We start from the raw sequence: 17646 nt of genomic DNA, 5'->3' as shown, positions 1-17646 counted from the left end.
CCCAACGCCATCCGAGATGAGCCGTAACTTCCGGAAACGGAAATAAATCCGCGGTCACGGTGTCGGGATAAAACGGGGAAAATTTGCACCTTCATACATGACACCCTCCCCTTTAAGTCCAAAATTACCAAGAGCAATACGTGCTAGATTTCCAAAATTGACATTCCAAAAGCAACATTTCCAAAAACATGTGAAAATATGTGTGCAAACAAAAGCAAGTGGACACGGGATAATTCTGCCCATGTGTGTGTCAACGTGAAAATAGAACATGTGTCAACGTGAAAATAGAACATGTGTCAACGTGAAAAAACATCTTCAAAGATTCAAACGGTCGGGTGCTTTTCTCTCGCACATTGAGCGTCGCGGTGTACCAGTGGATACAGAGTCCGAGGTGATTCCTTTGGTCTCCACAAAGGGTGTAGCGTTCGCAGAGGTTTCGGGGCATCCGAGCCGGCTGGATCGGCCATGACGATCTCCGGCAGTGGCAGGTCGAACTGTTGTCCTGACTGTGACGATGCTGCAGGCTCCATCGACTCACAGTGACGGTAGGTTATGTGGTCCTGATGTCGACTAATTTCGCGGCCGTCCTGCAGGTGAATCACGCAGGACAGTGGACCTGGCTTCTCGATCATGTCCCCCGGTAGCCACGTCGCACCTGCACCAAAATTTCGGGCAAACACTGGATCTCCGATGTTGACACAGCGACTGTTGGATGACTTATCGTGCATCAACTTTTGACTAAGCTGGCTCTGATAAACATTTGATGATATGTCTGGTTTGACATTGTCAAGTGTCGATCTCAAGTGTCGTTTCATCAATAACTCAGACGGAGCTGCACCGGTTGTTGATTGTGGCGTGATGCGGTATTTGAACAGGAGACGAGAAAGCTTTGTTTCCAGGTTTCCCTCCTGAAGTTTCTACAATCCGGATTTGATGATTCCCACGGATCGTTCGGCCAAGCCATTTGAAGCCTGGTGATGTGGGCTGACAAACTTATGTTTGATGCCGTTCCGACGTGTGAACTCGGCAAACTCGGAACTGGAAAAACACGAACCGTTATCACTCACGATCATCCTGGGCAGACCATGAGTGGCGAAACAGCGTCTGAGTCTTTCGATGACAATGGCTGACGTAGTACCACGCGTCACAAAGGCATCGATCAATTTTGTGTGCGCGTCCGTGATGATTAGAATCATGCTGCCGTTAATAGACCCAGCATAATCGAGATGTAGGCGATGCCACGGTTCGCTGGGCCATTCCCAGGGATGCAGTGGCGCTTTCGCAGGTGTGTTCCGGGTGCTCTGGCAGCGGTAACAATGTCGAACATGATGTTCGATATCAGCATCAAGATTCGGCCACCACACATAGTTTCTAGCGAGTGACTTCATCTTCACAATCCCAGGGTGACAGTCATGGATTTCATCCATGACCCTGGAACGCAGATTTTCCGGGATCATGACATGACATCCCCAGAGTAGGCAACCATTTTCCACGCCGAGTTCGTTTTTACGTGCTTTAAAAGCCGCAAAAGCTGGGTCACCCTCAGGTAGCAAATGCCATCCAAGCTGCACAGCCTGGACAGTTCTGGACAGAACGGGGTCTCATCGAGTATGAGTGCGGATCTGGCCGGAATCGACAGCACAATCTTCCAGATGATCCATCAGTGCGATAATGGATCCTGGTGTTGGCGAATCATCAATGGATTCTGGAAGGGGTAACCGACTCATGGCATCTGCATTTGTGATAGACGAACCATGCTTATAACATATTGGAGCGGTTACCGGAAGCATACACAATCACCTTGCACCGGCCGATGACGCAACCGGCGAGCGGTTACTTGTCCGGACTCGCCCGGACGTGTCCAGACTTGCCTTTCCCGGGCGAACACTTGACTTGCATACCACGCCCCGTTGAGAGGCATGGCTTACCTATTTGCATACCACGCCCCGCCTGAGAGGCGTAGCTTTTGTGTGTTGAACTTACTTATAAATTGCCGCCCGTTCGATCGGCTGATTCAGTGCTTTTGAGATGAGCTAGAAATAAATAGCTCAGTGAAACTTCGTTCCTGGTGTTGTCCATTTTGTCCGGCTTTATCGTGAGAGCATAGCTCCACAATTGGTGACCCCTTTTCAAGAACATGGCGATGGAGTCATCTGTAGCTTTGAAGCTCCCTGGCTTTTGGGAATCGCACGCAGCCGTCTGGTTCGCCCAAGCGGATTCTCAATTCGCCCTGCGGAACATTACGGAGGACACGACGCGCTACCACCATGTGGTCTCCGCGCTCAACGCCTCCACTGCTGCCCGGGTCCTGAGCTTCCTACAGAGCCCGCCGAACGCCGACAAATACGGCGCGCTCAAAGGCCTACTCCTCGGTGCGTTTGGACTCACGGAGACCGAACGCGCGTGACAACTGCTCGACCTCCCGGAGCTGGGTGAGGCCCGTCCATCCGAACGCATGGACCACATGCTTGCTCTACTCGGTGACCACAGCCCAGATTTCCTCTTCCGCGAGCTGTTCCTCCGGCAGCTACCCGGGCAGGTACGATTAGCTTTGGCTAATTCGCCCATCACGGACCCTCGCGCCCTGGCCAAGGAGGCCGATAAATTTTTCTCGGCCAGGCAACACGTCGGAGCGGCCGCCTGGAACCCTGGGCCAACCGAGGCAACGCCCGCACCACGACCGGCGCCACCACCGGCCGAGTTAGCGCCACTGGCGGCAGTGGCCGCCACGACGCCCCGTCGACCGAACCCGACGCGACCGCTGGAGCCTCCACCAGAGCGGACCATGTGCTACTACCACGCCAGGTTCGGGCAGAAGGCCAGAACGTGCCGCCCACCGTGCACTTTCGGCAGGTCGGGAAACGACCAGGCCGGCGCTCACTGCCTGCCATGAGCGTCGGCCATTCAGGCAGCCTTCTGTTTATTATGGACACAGCGTCCGGGCGGCGTTTTTTGTGCGACACCGGCGCTCAGCTGAGCGTGATACCCGCCTCGGTGCAGGACAAACAGGCCGCGCTTTGCGGCCCCGCCTTGGTCGCCGCAAACGGCTCCTCCATCCGCACCTTCGGTTCACGCAGCGTCACATTCTGCTTCGGGGCCCAGCGCTTCAGGTGGGACTTCATCACGGCGAACGTACCCATGGCCTTGCTGGGTGCAGATTTTCTTTGCGCGCATGGGCTTTTGGTTGACGTCAAACGGCGTTGGCTCATCAACGCAGAGACCTTCAGCTCGCTCGCTTGCTCATTGAGCGGCTCCGCACCAACCAAGCTAGCCTGCGCTCTCCCGGCCGCGGACGATTTCACCCGCCTACTCGCCGAGTTTCCCGCCCTCACGCAGCCGACGTTTTCGGCCGTCGCCGTCAAACACGGCGTCGAACACCACATCCCGACCACAGGTCCACCGGTCTACGCCAGGGCTCGTCGCCTCGACCTGGCCAAACTCACCATGGCGAAGGCGGAATTTGACGCGCTGGAGTGATTGGGCATTGTGCGGCGCTCGAATAGCGCGTGGGCCTCGCCCCTGCACATCGTGCCCAAACTGGGTGGCGGAAGGCGACCATGCGGCGATTACCACCGCCTCAACGACGCCACCACCCCCGACCGGTACCCGATACCACATATACAGGACATTTCCGCCCGTTTGGCGGGGTGGGTGATCTTTTCCAAGGTCGACCTCATTCGGGGCTACCACCAGGTACCCGTCCGGCTGGCCGACGTGCCGAAGACGGCGGTAATTACACCTTTTGGCCTTTTCGAGTTCCTTCGCATGCCGTTCGGCCTTAAGAACGCGGCCCAGGCCTTCCAACGGCTGATGCACAGCGTGCTGCACGACCTCACCTTCCTTTTCGTCTACTTGGACGACATTCTCGTCGCCAGCACTTCCCAGGCGGAGCACCTCATCCACCTGTGCACGCTTTTTGAGCGCCTCAGCCAGCACGGCCTCATCATCAACCCGGCGAAATGCCACTTTGGCGTAACGGCCGTCGACCTCCTGGGGCACCGCATCACGAAGCGCGGGGCCGTTCCGCTGCCGACCAAGGTGGAGGCAGTCACAAGTTTCCCGCGCCCCCGCTCCATCAAGGCCCTACAGGAATTCTTGGGAATGGTAATTTTCTACCACCGGTTCGTGCCTCACGCCGCCCAACTCATGCACCCCCTGCACGAAGCCCTCCGGGGCAAGCCGGCCAAGCACGACGTCGCCTGGACCAAAGAGATGGACGAGGTGTTCACGGGCGCTAAGCTGGCCCTCGCCAACGCGACCATGCTGGTGCACCCGGCGCTTGACGCACCCATCGCCCTCACCACGGACGCTTCCGACTACGCAGTGGGCGCTGTACATGAACAGTGGTTGAACGGGGCTTGCCAACCGCTGGCCTTCTTCAGCCGACAGCTTCGCCCTAATGAGCGCAAGTATCGCGCTTTCGACCGCGAGCTCCTCGGCCTTTACCTGGCCGTTCGCCACTTCCGCCATCTTTTGGAGGGCCGCGCGTTCACGGCGTTTGTGGACCACAAACCTCTGGTATTTGCCATGGCCAAAGTTACGGAGCCGTGGTCGGCCCGCCAGCAGCGCCACCTCTCCGCCGTGTCCGAATTTACGACGGACATCCGGCACGTCGCGGGCAAGGACAACGCTGTGGCCGATTGCTTCTCCCGGTCCGGCGTGAATGCCGTCCACCTGGGTGTGGACTTCGCCCACATGGCGGCCGACCAGACCGCCGACCCCACGGTCGGTGCAAGCCCTCCGGACAGCGGACACGGGCCTGCGGTTGTCTGACGTCCCCTTCGAGGACACAGGCACAGTTCTCCTGTGCAACGTTTCCCTGGGCCAACCTCGTCCCATTGTGCCCACTGGATGGCAACGGCTCGTTTTTTATGCCATCCACGGCCTTTCCCACCCAGGCCGGAAAGCGTCGCAGAAGCTCGTGGCAGCGAAATTCGTCTGGCACGGGCTCTGAAAGGACGTCCGCGACTGAGCCAACGCCTGTGTCGCCTGCCAGGGCGCAAAGGTCCACCGGCACACCCAGGCCCTGTTGGCACCATTCGACGTGCCCGCGCGGCGCTTCGACCACGTCAATGTAGACCTGCTGGGACCCCTTCCCTCCCTCGCGGGGCTTCACCCACCTCCTCACGATGGTGGACAGGACCACCAGGTGGCCGAAGGCCGTCTTGCTGATGTCAACGACGTCCGCCGACGTGGCGCAGGCCTTCATCGGCACCTGGGTCGCCCGTTTCGGTGCCCCCTCGGACATCTCCTCTGACAGAGGCCCACAGTTCACCTCTGAGCTTTGGGGCACGGTCGCTCAGGCCTTGGGGGTCAAACTTCACCGCACCACGGCCTACCACCCCCAGGCCAATGGCTTGTGCGAGAGGTTTCACCGCTCAATGAAGGCCGCTCTCAGGGCCAGCCTCCAGGACGACGGTTGGGCTGACAGGCTTCCGTGGGTGCTATTGGGCCTCCGGACGGCCCCTAAAGAAGACCTCCAGGCTTTCACCGCCGAGCTGGTCTACAGCCAACCACTGCGCGTGCCGGGGGAGTTCATCCCCGACGCCACCGGCCCCTGGTCCGCGGCTCGCCAACGCTCGGTCCTCCAGGAGGCCGCCAGGAGATTTTCCCCGCTGCCCACGTCCCATCACGGCTGCCCCCAACCCCACGTCCCCCCGGCACTTCGCACTGTGGAGTACGTTTTTATCCGCAACGACGCACACCGGGGACCGCTCCGGCCGCCGTACGATGGACCTTTCTGGGTCCTGAAGAGGGACGACAAGTCGTTCATCGTGGACATCGGCGGCAAACCAGACCACATCTCCGTGGACCGCCTCAAACCGGCCCATTTGGACCTCGACCAACCTCCACGGTTGGCCCTTCCTCCACGGCAGGGCCGTCCCCCATCGGCCAAGCCCCACGCCCGACCATCCGCCGCCAAGCCGCCTCCCACCCCCACACGAATCGCCAGGGGTCGTTTCGGCCGGGTCATTAAGGCCCCCCACAAACTGACTCTCCCTGTACAAGTGAATTCTGGGGGGGCGCATGTAGCGGTTACCGGACACAATTCTCTTGTCCCGGCCGGTGACGTAATCAGCGGCGGTCACTCGGATTGCATACCACGCCCCGTTGAGAGGCGTGGCTTACTGTTTGAATTTGAAAGATATATTGCCGCTCGGCGTAGCCATTTTCAGTGCATTCGTGCCGAGCTCGGAATAAACAGCTCTGTGAAAATCAGCTCGTTGTCGCGTCCATATTGTTGGAGTTCGACGTGAGAGCACAGCTCCACAATGTTATGACCTGCCATAATGACATGTATGTTAAATTTTCATGTGGAACCAGCACGTTTGGTGACTTCGCTGTACTTTTATGTGAATTCCATAGACCTTTGCAGACAATGGACAAATAAACCTTAAATAGTATTTAATCCTGGGATTGCAGCATGAAGAGTCGGTGGTTCACACCACAGCTCAGTCATACCAAAGATTTTCAAAATGGTACGTGCTGCTTCTGTGTCTGCCATTCTACATTTGAAAGGATAGAGCAGCCAATCCCCATTGGTTGGTATCAATGGGGAGGAGGAAAATTCTGACTGAGGAAATGCCCCGTGGAGTGCATTGAGAAAGGCAGCGCCATTGTTGTGACGTCACTGGTACCCAGAGTTTTCCCATGAAGTGACGGCACTTCCCCCAACCTCAGTGTCTGTGTTTGTCTCAACTACCAGTCCTGTGTTGTGTCTCATCTATTCGTCTGTGTGTGTGTGTGTGTGTGTTTGTGTGTGTGTGTGTGTGTGTGTGTGTGTGTGTGTGTGTGTGTGTGTGTGTGTGTGTGTGTGTGTGTGTGTGTGTGTGTGTGTGTGTGTGTGTGTGTGTGGCAGCTACACTATGAGCCTTCGATCCTGTAAAAAGGAAAAAATAAATAAATACGAGTCATGTACTCAAATGGGAATACATAATAGGCCAACATTTGCAGTACAGTCTTGCTACACGTGTCTTACAATGCAGTTGGTACCAACTACCTGATTGAGCAATCCATGTTTCGAGGGTCACAAGTCATCATAACAGTTAAGTTGAGCATCTCGTGTCTTGTGCCGAGATGAATGCCATTCTTAACAAGAACTGTGCCCACCTGAAAGGTTGCTCGGTTTATGTGGCGCTATTTCCATGCAACGAGTGTGCTAAGCTCATCATCCAATCAGGTTTGTAGCTTGCTGATATTGAGAAAGGCTGGTACTGGTTTGGCCTTTGCCTGCGTTTTTAACATGCACCTTCCACCACCCTCAACCAGGTATCCATGAGGTGATATACAAGTCAGACAGGTATGCCACTTCACCGGAATCTGTGGCCTCTCGGAGATTGCTTTCCAAGGCAGGTGTGCAGTTGAGGTACGTGACGGATGAGGTGCATCACATGTTGCGTGCAATGTTTAAGGGGAACATGTTAATTATTCATTTGATCTGAACATATTCTACTTTATCGTCAGATTTCAGACTTCATGGCAAAGGGAGACACATCGGCCAAGTTCATCAATTGAGGATTATTGCATCCAGGGTAACTTGGGATTGCCAATAAATTACTGACTAAAAGAAGGCAGCGTTGCCGAAATGTTCCAAACCTAGTTGGGGAGGAGAGGAGGTACGGGGGAGGGTGCGGCGTTAGCGTGGGGGGAGGGGGAAATGAAAGATTGTGTGAATTGTCATTAACAATTACACTACATGACCAAATGTATGTGGACACCCGAACATCACACATCTCATTCCAAAATCATGGGCATTAATATGGAGTTGGTCATCCCTTTGCTGCTATAACAGCCTCCTCTCTTCTGGGAAGGCTTTCTACTAGATGTTGGCACATCGCTATGGGGATTTGCTTCCATTCAGCCACAAAAGCATTAGTGAGGTCGGGCATTGATGTTGGGCGATTAGGCCTGGCTCGCAGTCGGTGTTCCAATTCATCCCAAAGGTGTTCGATGGGGTTAAGGTCACAGCTCTGAGCAGGCCAGTCAAGTTCTTCCACACCGAGCCTGACAAACCATTTCTCTATGGACCTCGCTTTGTGCATGGGGGCATTGTCATACTGAAACAGGACAGGGCCTTCCCCAAACTGTTGCCACAAAGTTGGAAGCACACAATCATCTAGAATGTCATTGTATGCTGTAGCGTTAAGATTTCCCTTCACTGGAACTAAGGGGCCGAGCCCAAACCATGAAAAACAGCCCCAGACCATTATTCCTCCTCCACCAAACTTTACAGTTAGCACTATGCATTCCGGCAGGTAATGTTCTCCTGGCATCCGCCAAAACCAGATTCGTCCGTCGGACTGCCAGATGGTGAAGCGTGATTCATCACTCCAGAGAACGCGTTTCCACTGCTCCAGAGTCCAATGGCGGCGAGCTTTACACCACTCCAGCCGACGCTTGTCATTTGCGCATGGTGATCTTAGGCTTGTGTGCGGCTGCTCGGCCATGGAAACCCATTTCATGAAGCTCCTGTCGAACAGTTGTTGTGCTGACGTTGCTTCCAAAGGAAGTTTGGAACTCGGCAGTGAGTGTTGCAACCGAGGACAGACTATTTTTACGTGCTACATGCTTCAGCACTTGTGGTCCCGTTCTGTGAGCTTGTGTGGCCTACCACTTCGCGGCTGAGCTGTTGTTGCTCATGGACGTTTCCTCTTCACAATAACAGCACTTACAGTTGACCGGGGCAGCTCTAGCAGGGCAGAAATTTGATGAACTGACTTGTTGGAAAGGTGGCATTCTATGACAGTGCCATGTTGAAAGTCACTGAGCTCTTCAGTACTGTTCTACTGTTCTACTGCCAATGTTTGTCTATGGAGATTGCATGGCTGTGTGCTTGATTATGATTATATATACCTGTCAGCAATGGGTGTGGCTAAAATATCCGAATCCATTAATTAGAAGGGGTGTCCGCATACTTTTGGGCATGTAGTGTATCTCCTGTCAGGTATTGTTTTGTTGACTTGTACCCACTGTGCAATTCAAGCGATCCTGTTTGTGCGGATGGTGCAGGAAATTTGCTCCAAAGCGTTGTGACATTGTCATTGAGTTTCAGTCCATCAACAGCTCTGCAGGGGTGGTCTGACCCCAAGACCTCTCACAGATCTGTCGTGACAGATGTTGAGACAGTTGCTCCTCCAGAAATTGTTGAGCAGAATGTTTAATCCAACACAACTTCATTTTTTATCAGTTATAATTTTTTCTGTTCATGGTAATCATTCAGTTGTGGTGATTTTGGTCCTGAGGGTATATCTCCAGTTAACATTTATTATCTGCTGAGTTTATAATTTCTGAGAATATGGGATCAGGAAAACGTCATGCCATACTTTCCTGGCTGCTTGCATTATATGGAAGTATAGGATCCCACGGAAGTATCGGCCTCTATGCAAGGCCTAAAATGCAAATGGCTGCCTGCTAAAGGCGATTTGTGTTCCACAGTGTTCTGGTGTATAATTCAAATGAAACAAAATAAAGGTTTTAAAGGTTGTAGAAATAAAAATTCTGGAAGTTTACTGCTGTTGATGCATTGTCTTATATTTAACACTTTTTACAGAGTTCTTCGTGCTTGTTGTTTGTGTCCTTCACAATGTCCTTAAAAACAGTAAGTTTCCTGCTTGGAATGATTTTTAATTTTGTTTGACTGCAAATACAATTAACTGCAAATGCAAATACAATTACATTTCAACCATTATGTCACTCCTCTCTGTGCATGCATAATTGGGACGAATTCAAAGCCAACGTACTGATAGACGACAGGTTCATTTTCCGATCTGTATTCAAAATATAACGTTCACTTGAAATCAAGTTATTCCTCTGTCATAAACTGATGTTTGTAGACAGAAGTGGGCCAAATGCTTAACCCCTATTCACCTACAAGGCCTTCATCTGCAGCTTGATGGAGTACTGCTCTCCTCTCTGGGCTGGTGCCCCTGCCTCACATCATGCTCAGCTTCACGCCATGGAAACGAAGGCCTTCCACATCATTGGAGTCTCCCGCGATGAAGCTGAGTCTATGGGCTTATCACTTCGCCGTCACAGACACGTCGTCGGTGGTCTCTCTATCTCTGTGTTTTTCCAACTCCTTCCTGGTCTTTCACCATCTGCTCTTTCCGTGCTTTGCCCTCCCCCCGCCCTCCAGGTTTCTGAAGTTTCATATGGTTTGGGATGCAGTATTTCATATGGTATATTTCATATATGGGTATGCGATTATGCATGCAAAGTTTGGGCTCGATCTGTTCAGCCGTTGCGGAGAAAGAGGGCTTTTCGTTTTTTTCACGAAAAACAATATGGCGGCCGAACCAAGTGATGTATGACGTCGAAGATTTTTGCATTCTGAGTTTTTTTTAACAAAGGTCATGCAAAAAAAAATCATATTCGTGGGAGCAAGGGATCTATTTGTCGAATTCTAACCTCGTAACGTTAGCACTTTTAATGTCCTAAATAAACACATTTTTTGGTCCCATTGCAGAGTTCTTCAGAATGAGCCATGACTCCATTTTTTCCATTGAGCCGTTTCGGAGATACAGAGGGGCAAAGTTGAAGGTGTTTTCCAAGATAGCGCCCATACCACGTGACCTATGATGTCATAATTAGCAGTAAAAAATTATACGAGCCTCGCCAATCACTTGATGAAAAGTTCTCGTCAATCGGACCAACGGTTGCTGAGAACCTTGATTTTAAAGTTTTCGGAGGTCAATAATAGGGTGGAAGAATAATAAGAAAACTCAGGAAAAACAAAAGGTATTCCTCTACAATGTAATTGGAGGGGAAACCCGAACTAGAAAGAGAACAATGTACAATTTGAGGTGTCTTGACTGGGGTCAAATCTCCATGCAACTATAAACCGCCACACTGGTGCTTTAGGTACATCAATATGTGCACTATCCATTGGAAGAACGTAAAGCCGGATGACTCGTCTTCCAGCACTCATTGTTGATGGATCCTAAAGATCTCACGGTGTTTTCACAAAGATAAGGCAAGTTAATGCAGACGGTGTAGACTCCGGTAGAGTAAATTCGTTGTGGAAAATCTCCTTTTTACGAACGAGGCTCGATGAAGATTTGGGATCAATGCACAACTCCAAAGTGCATTGCAATTTAGGAGGAAACAGCATGGACTGTTTGGCTGGTATACCGTAGGCCATGGTGGTGAAATTGGCTGTGGAGCCTTGGAAAGGGGGTCTAAGACATTTTATTTGGGCCCACATAAGTTATGGTGCAAACTAAGGGGCGTGGCCACAGTTCATTGTGACGTCAGGGTGGTTGTCATTGGTTACAAAAGGGAACATTAACGAATGAGATCCTTCGTGTCAGGGCGGTTGTCCTTGGTTACAATAGGGAACATTATCAAATGAGATCCTTCGTGAAAGCTCCAGTAGGTTGGTCGTCTTGCACCTGAGATCACGTGCTTTCGTACTGCGGTCTTGTTGGTCCTCGGGAGGAGAACAGCTAAACCACCCCAGCAGTAAAGTGAGGAAGGTAAAGGATAATAATTAATGTACTCAAGATAGGTGTGCCTCCCAATTGCTTTCTTTGGTTCTCGGTTGTTTTCTAGATTCACTGGCTGATGGGAAAGCAAACAGTTGGTATTCTCCATGTTAAATTTCTCTTGTTTTCTTGTTTTTGATTCGAGAGAGAACTTCATTCGACCAAAACGTTTTGCAAAGGTGTGTGTGGATGCAGCAATTGTGATCCAAACATAAAACGTTTTCCGAAAATATATTTCATGCACGAAAGAGTCTTCGATGGAGCAAAGGAGATTTGTCTTTGTGAATGTTTAAGTCGAATTTTCTACAAGATTTTTACACAAAACGTGAACATATTCAAATCGATAAACGGAGCGTATTTCACATCGATGATGGTGGTGGTGGAGTGAGTCACGTGGTTGTGGTGATGGGAGTGAGTCATGTGGTTGTGATGGTGCTGGGAGTGATGTGGTAGTTGTGGGAGTGAGTGATGTGGTTGTTGTGTGGTACAAAAGTTGAACATACATTTCAAAAACAAGAGGCATTCCCAAGCTTTTCGCTTCACTATCAGAGGAAAACATGGACAGCATAAAGCAGCAACAAAAACACGTTTTATAGATGGAGTATAGATAAAGTGTTTGTTTTTTTAACCTTTTTTTTGATTCAGAACTTAATATATCCGTTTAAATCCCCCCCCCCCTTCCCATGCCTCCTCCCCCCAAGCCCTCTCCCTTCCACACATCTCCCTGCTCTCGGATGTTGCGTTTGTGTGCTTCCCCTTCTCTCCCCATCTTGTTTTCCGCTCCCTCTTTTTGTGTGTTTTGTTTGTCTGGTTGATTTGTTTGTGAAGTAAATGTTAGCTCTTTCACGAGCCTCGATTCAGTATACAAAAAAAAAAAAAAATCAGAAAATAAAAAGAAATGGCATTGACAAAATTGTTGACACACGAGACTTAATATTTGGTAGCCCAGGTTTTGTACAAAATAACTGTAGTCTAGCGCTTCCTATAGTCATGAATGAGCTTCCTACACCTCTCTACTGGCAGTTTGTCCCACTCTTCTTGTGCAAACTGCTCCAGTTCTCCCAGATTTGAAGGGTGCCTTCTCCCAACTGCTGTTGTCAGATCTCCCCACAGGTGTTCAATACGATTTAGATCTGGACTCATTGCTGGCCACTTCAGAACAGTCCAGCGTTTTGTCTTGAACCATTCCTGGGTGCTTTGTGAAGTGTGTTTGGGGTCATTGTCCTGCTGCAAGACCCATGACCTTCGACGGAGACCCAGCTTTCTGGCACTGGGTTGAACATTGCACTCAAAAATGCCTTGGTAATCTCCTGATTTCATGATGCCATGTACACATTCAAGGTACCCAGTGCCAGATGCAGCACAGCAACCCCAAAACATCACTGAACCTCCTCCATGTTTGATTGTAGGGAAGGTGTTCTTTTCTTTGAAGGTTTCATTTTGTCTGTGTGAAACACAAACAAACCGATTGATAAAATGACCATGAAATATCAAAAGCATCTGCGTTACGTCTCTTCCAACAAAACTGTACATGCCCAACCCTTGTGGGGTATAATCTAGATTACAGTAGATCTTCCCTCAGTTCTGTAAGTAAAACTTACCTCACGGATGTCGGGATTCCTCCAAATTTCTTTGTTTAATGTTATAAACAGCATAAGCGAATGTTTAAAAAGGTAATCATACGTGTTTGTGGTTTATAATATTTTACAAGCCCGGCTACTGTTAGTTACTTTCGGTCTGGTTTTAGCTCACCTGGAACGAAGTTCAGGGGAGCTTATTCGATGGCGCGTTGTCAGTCCGTCCGTCCTCCGTAAACACTTGAAACTTCTTCTCCGAAACCGCTGATGGGATTGCGACCAAACTTGGCACAAATGATATTTGTTGAGTTGTGACGAAAGTTTGTTCACGGCATTAAAAATATCATGGTCTAAACTCTAAGGGGTTTTACTGGGGTCAAAGTGGATCCAGGTTTGACCCCAAAATAGGTATTTGCTTTCTTCTCAGAAACTACACACAATATTTTGATGAAACTTGACCACAACCTTCACCACCCGTGATGTACCAAAGTTTGTTCACGGCATTAAAAAAAATCTGCCCTTTTTGAGGTCTCTGGGGGAGGGGCGGGGGGTTGCCCCCCAAAATAGGTATTTGCTTTCTTCTCACAAACTACACACGCAATTCGATGAATCTTCACCTCAACCTTAATCACCTGATGTACCAAAGTTTATTCAAGGCATTAGAGAAATTGGGGTCTTAGGAGGTATATGGGGTTGGGGGAGTGGGAGGTGCCCCCCAAAATATGTATTTTTTTCTTTGTTTGTTCAAAGTCTTATGATTATGTTAGTATGATTCTACATGCTGCCCTGTCTTCTACCAACCAATGAAATTGGTTTAAAATACCTTCAGTCAGTGTAGTATACTGTTTATTCTACCAGGTGAGCGCCAGGGGTATTTCCCCCATGTTTATATACATCACACAGGAGCAAACATGGAATTGTGGCAGGCACAAGGGTCAATAATTGCGCACACCAGTGGGTGGCGCGAGCGTCCAGGTGGGGAACTGAAATACATGCCCCGCCTTTCGGCCAATCGGCCACGCCCGGGGGCAAGGCGTGGCCTCGGGACATATATGCGGGCTCTAAGCTCGAGCCCGCCCAGTACTGATATGCGAGCTTGTAATAAAGACTCTTGTTTGTATCCACGCGTTGTGGCCTACCTCTCTGGCAATCGAGTCCTGTGTGCACAGCACCACACTGGTGACCCTGATTGGTTCAGCCGTTGCTGACCCCGAATGCGCCATGGCTACCAACGCCATCGGAATCAAACTCCCGGAGTTTTGGGAAGCGCAAGCCGACGTTGGAATTGAGCTTAGGCCTGCACAAACCAAACTCCGGGGCATCACGGCGGACGAGACCAGGTACTACCACATGGTCGCCGCCCTCGGGCCCGGCACTGCCGCCCGCGTCGTGTCCATCCTTCGGTGCCCACCGGGCGACCACAAGTACGAGGCACGCAAACGTCTCCTCCTCACCACGTTCGGGCTCACGGAGGTCGAACGTGCCGACCGCCTCCTGGACCTTCCCACCCTCGGAGACACATGACCATCCGTCCGGATGGATTTCATGCTGTTGTGGCGGGCACAAGGGTCAATAATTCCGCGCACCAGTGGGTGGCGTGAGCGTCCAGGCGGGGAACTGAAATACATGCCCCGCCTTTCGGCCGATTGGCCACGCCCGGGGGTAAGGCGTGGCCTCGGGACATATATGCGGGCTCTAAGTTTGAGCCCGCCCAGTGCTGATATGAGAGCTTGTAATAAAGACTCTTGTTTGTATCCACGCGTTGTGGCCTACCTCTCTGGCAATCGAGTCATGTGTGCACAGCACCACACTGGTGACCCCGATTGGTTCAGCCGTTGCTGACCCCCGAACGCGCCATGGCTACCAACCATGGCTACCAACATACCCCTGGTGCTCGCAATCAAACTCCCGGAGTTTTGGGAAGCGCAAGCCGATGTTTAGTTTGTGCAGGCCGAAGCTCAATTCCAACTCCAGGGCATCACGGCGGACGAGACCAGGTACTACCACGTGGTCGCCGCCCTCAGGCCCGGCACTGCCGCCCGTGTCGTGTCCATCCTTTGGCGCCCGCTGGGCGACCACAAGTACGAGGCTCTCAAACGTCTCCTCCTCGCCACGTTCGGGCTCACGGAGGTGGAACGTGCCGACCGCCTCCTGGACCTTCCCGCCCTCGGCGACACACGACCATCCGTCCGGATGGATTTCATGCTGTCCCTGCTTGGAGACCAGCGCCCGGATTTCATATTCTGAGCACTTTTCCTATGCCAGCTACCTGTACAGGTGTGCCTCGCGCTGGCCGGTTCCAAAATAACGGAACACCACGCCCTGGCTGGAGAGGCCGACAAGTATTTCGCGGCCTGCGACACGCGGTCGGTGTACGCCTGTACGGTGCTGCCGTAGTGGATCCCGGCGCAGAGGCTACAGTGCCCCCTGCTTCCCTCATGGCCGCTGCTACGCCCCGCCCACTACCGCCGCCGCCACCACCACTGCTGCCGGCACGGCCGCCGCGGGGGCCACCGACACAAACCTGGTGATACTACCATGCCAGGTTCGGTCGCAAGGCTAAAACGTGCCGCCCGCCGTGTTCTTTTGACGGGTCAGGAAACGACCGGGCCGGCGCTCACTTGCGGCTATGAGCGTCGGCCAATCCGCCAGCATCCTGTTCATCACGGACACCTCGTCCGGGCGCCGTTTTCTTTGCGACACGGGAGCGCAGGTAAGCGTCCTCCCTGCCTCCGCGTCCGACAAGCAAGCCGCAGGCCGGAGCCCCGCTTTGCTTGCCGCCAACGGTACACCCATCCGCACATTCGGGAAGCGTTGCCTCTCACTGTGGTTCGGAGGGCAGCACTTTCAATGGTCGTTCGTCACCGCCAGTGTGCCAATGGTCCTGCTCGGTGCGGACTTCCTATGTGCGCATGGGCTGTTGGTCGACGTTAAGCGCAGACGTCTCGTCCAGGCGGAAACCTTCAGCTCGCTCGCTTGTTCACTGAGCGGCTCGTTGAGCAGCTCGCTGAGCGGCTCACCGAGCGGCTTGCCAAGCGGCTTGCTGAAAGGTTCCGTCCCGGCGAGGTTAGTCTGTATGCTTCCGGCAGCAGATGAGTTTACCCGCCTCCTCGCCAGTTTCCCGGCCCTCACGCGGCCCACCTTTTCAGCGGTGGCCGTCAAACACGGGGTGGAGCACCACATCCCCACGGTCGGGCCACCGGTCTACGCCCGGGCACACCGCCTCGACCCCACGAAGCTCGCCGTGGCGAAAGCGGAGTTCACCACGCTGGAACGGCTGGGTATCGTACGGTGCTCCAACAGCGCTTGGGCCTCTCCTCTGCACATTGTGCCGAAGCCCGGCGGCGGATGGCGGCCGTGCGGTGACTACCGCCGGCTCAATGATGCCAACACCCCCGACCGCTACCTGGTCCCGCATATCCAAGACTTTTCCGCCCGGTTGGCAAACACGACCGTGTTCTCCAAGGTGGACCTCATCCGGGGCTACCACCAGGTCCCCGTACAACCGGACGATGTCCCAAAGACGTCATCACCCCTTTCAGCCTCTTTGAGTTCCTGCGGATGCCTTTTGGGTTGAAGAATGCGGCCCAGGCGTTCCAGCGGCTCATGGACAGCGTCTTGCGTGACTTACCTTTCATCTATGTCTACCTGGACGACATCCTAGTCGCGAGCGTGTCCCGGGAGGAGCACCTGCTCCACCTCCGCATGCTTTTCGAACGCCTAGGCCAGCATGGCGTGATAATCAACCCCGCAAAGTGCCGCTTCGGCGTCGCCGCCATCGAATTCTTGGGGCACCGCATCACCAGGCACGGGGCCGTCCCTTTACCGGCCAAGGTGGAGGCCGTCAAGAGTTTTCCGCGCCCCCGCACGATCAAGGGGCTCCAGGAATTCCTGGGCATGGTCAATTTTTACCACCGCTTCGTGCCCCGTGTCGCCCAGCTCCTCCGCCCCCTGCACGAGGCCCTCCGGGGGAAGCCGGGCAAAGGTGACATCGCCTGGTCGGAGCCGATGGGCGTGGCGTTTGCCGGCGCAAAGCTGGCCTTGGCCAACGCCACCATGCTGGCGCACCCGGCGCCCGATGCACCGATCGCCCTCACCACCGACGCGTCGGACAACGCGGTGGGCGCGGTGCACGAGCAGTGGGTGCGTGGTGCTTGGCAGCCACTGGCGGTTTTTAGCCGGCAGCTTCGCCCGCACGAACGCCGCTACAGCAACTTCGACCGCGAGCTGCTCGGGCTCCACCTGGCGGTCCGACACTTCCGCCATCTGCTCGAGGGCCGCCCATTCACGGCTTTCGTTGATCACAAGCCCCTTGTGTTCATGATGGCCAAGGTCACCGAGCCATGGTCGGCCCGGCAGCAACGTCACCTCTCTGCCGTGTCCGAGTACACAACGGACATCCGTCACATCGCGGGTAAAGACAACCCGGTGGCGGATTGCCTTTCCCGGTCCGTCGTGCACGCGGTCCACCTCGGGATCGACTATGCCCGGATGGCGGAGGACCAGACTGCCGACCCCGGCGTCCAGGCCTTGCGGACCGCCATCACGGGCCTCCACGTCACTGAGGTGCCGTTCGACGTCGCGGG

This window comes from Myxine glutinosa, chromosome 13, assembly GCF_964187855.1.
Source record: "Myxine glutinosa chromosome 13, kmMyxGlut1.1, whole genome shotgun sequence".
Classification (NCBI taxonomy): Eukaryota; Metazoa; Chordata; class Myxini; order Myxiniformes; family Myxinidae; genus Myxine; species Myxine glutinosa.
The sequence above is the reverse complement of the archived record's forward strand: the minus strand, read 5'-3'. Positions refer to the sequence as shown.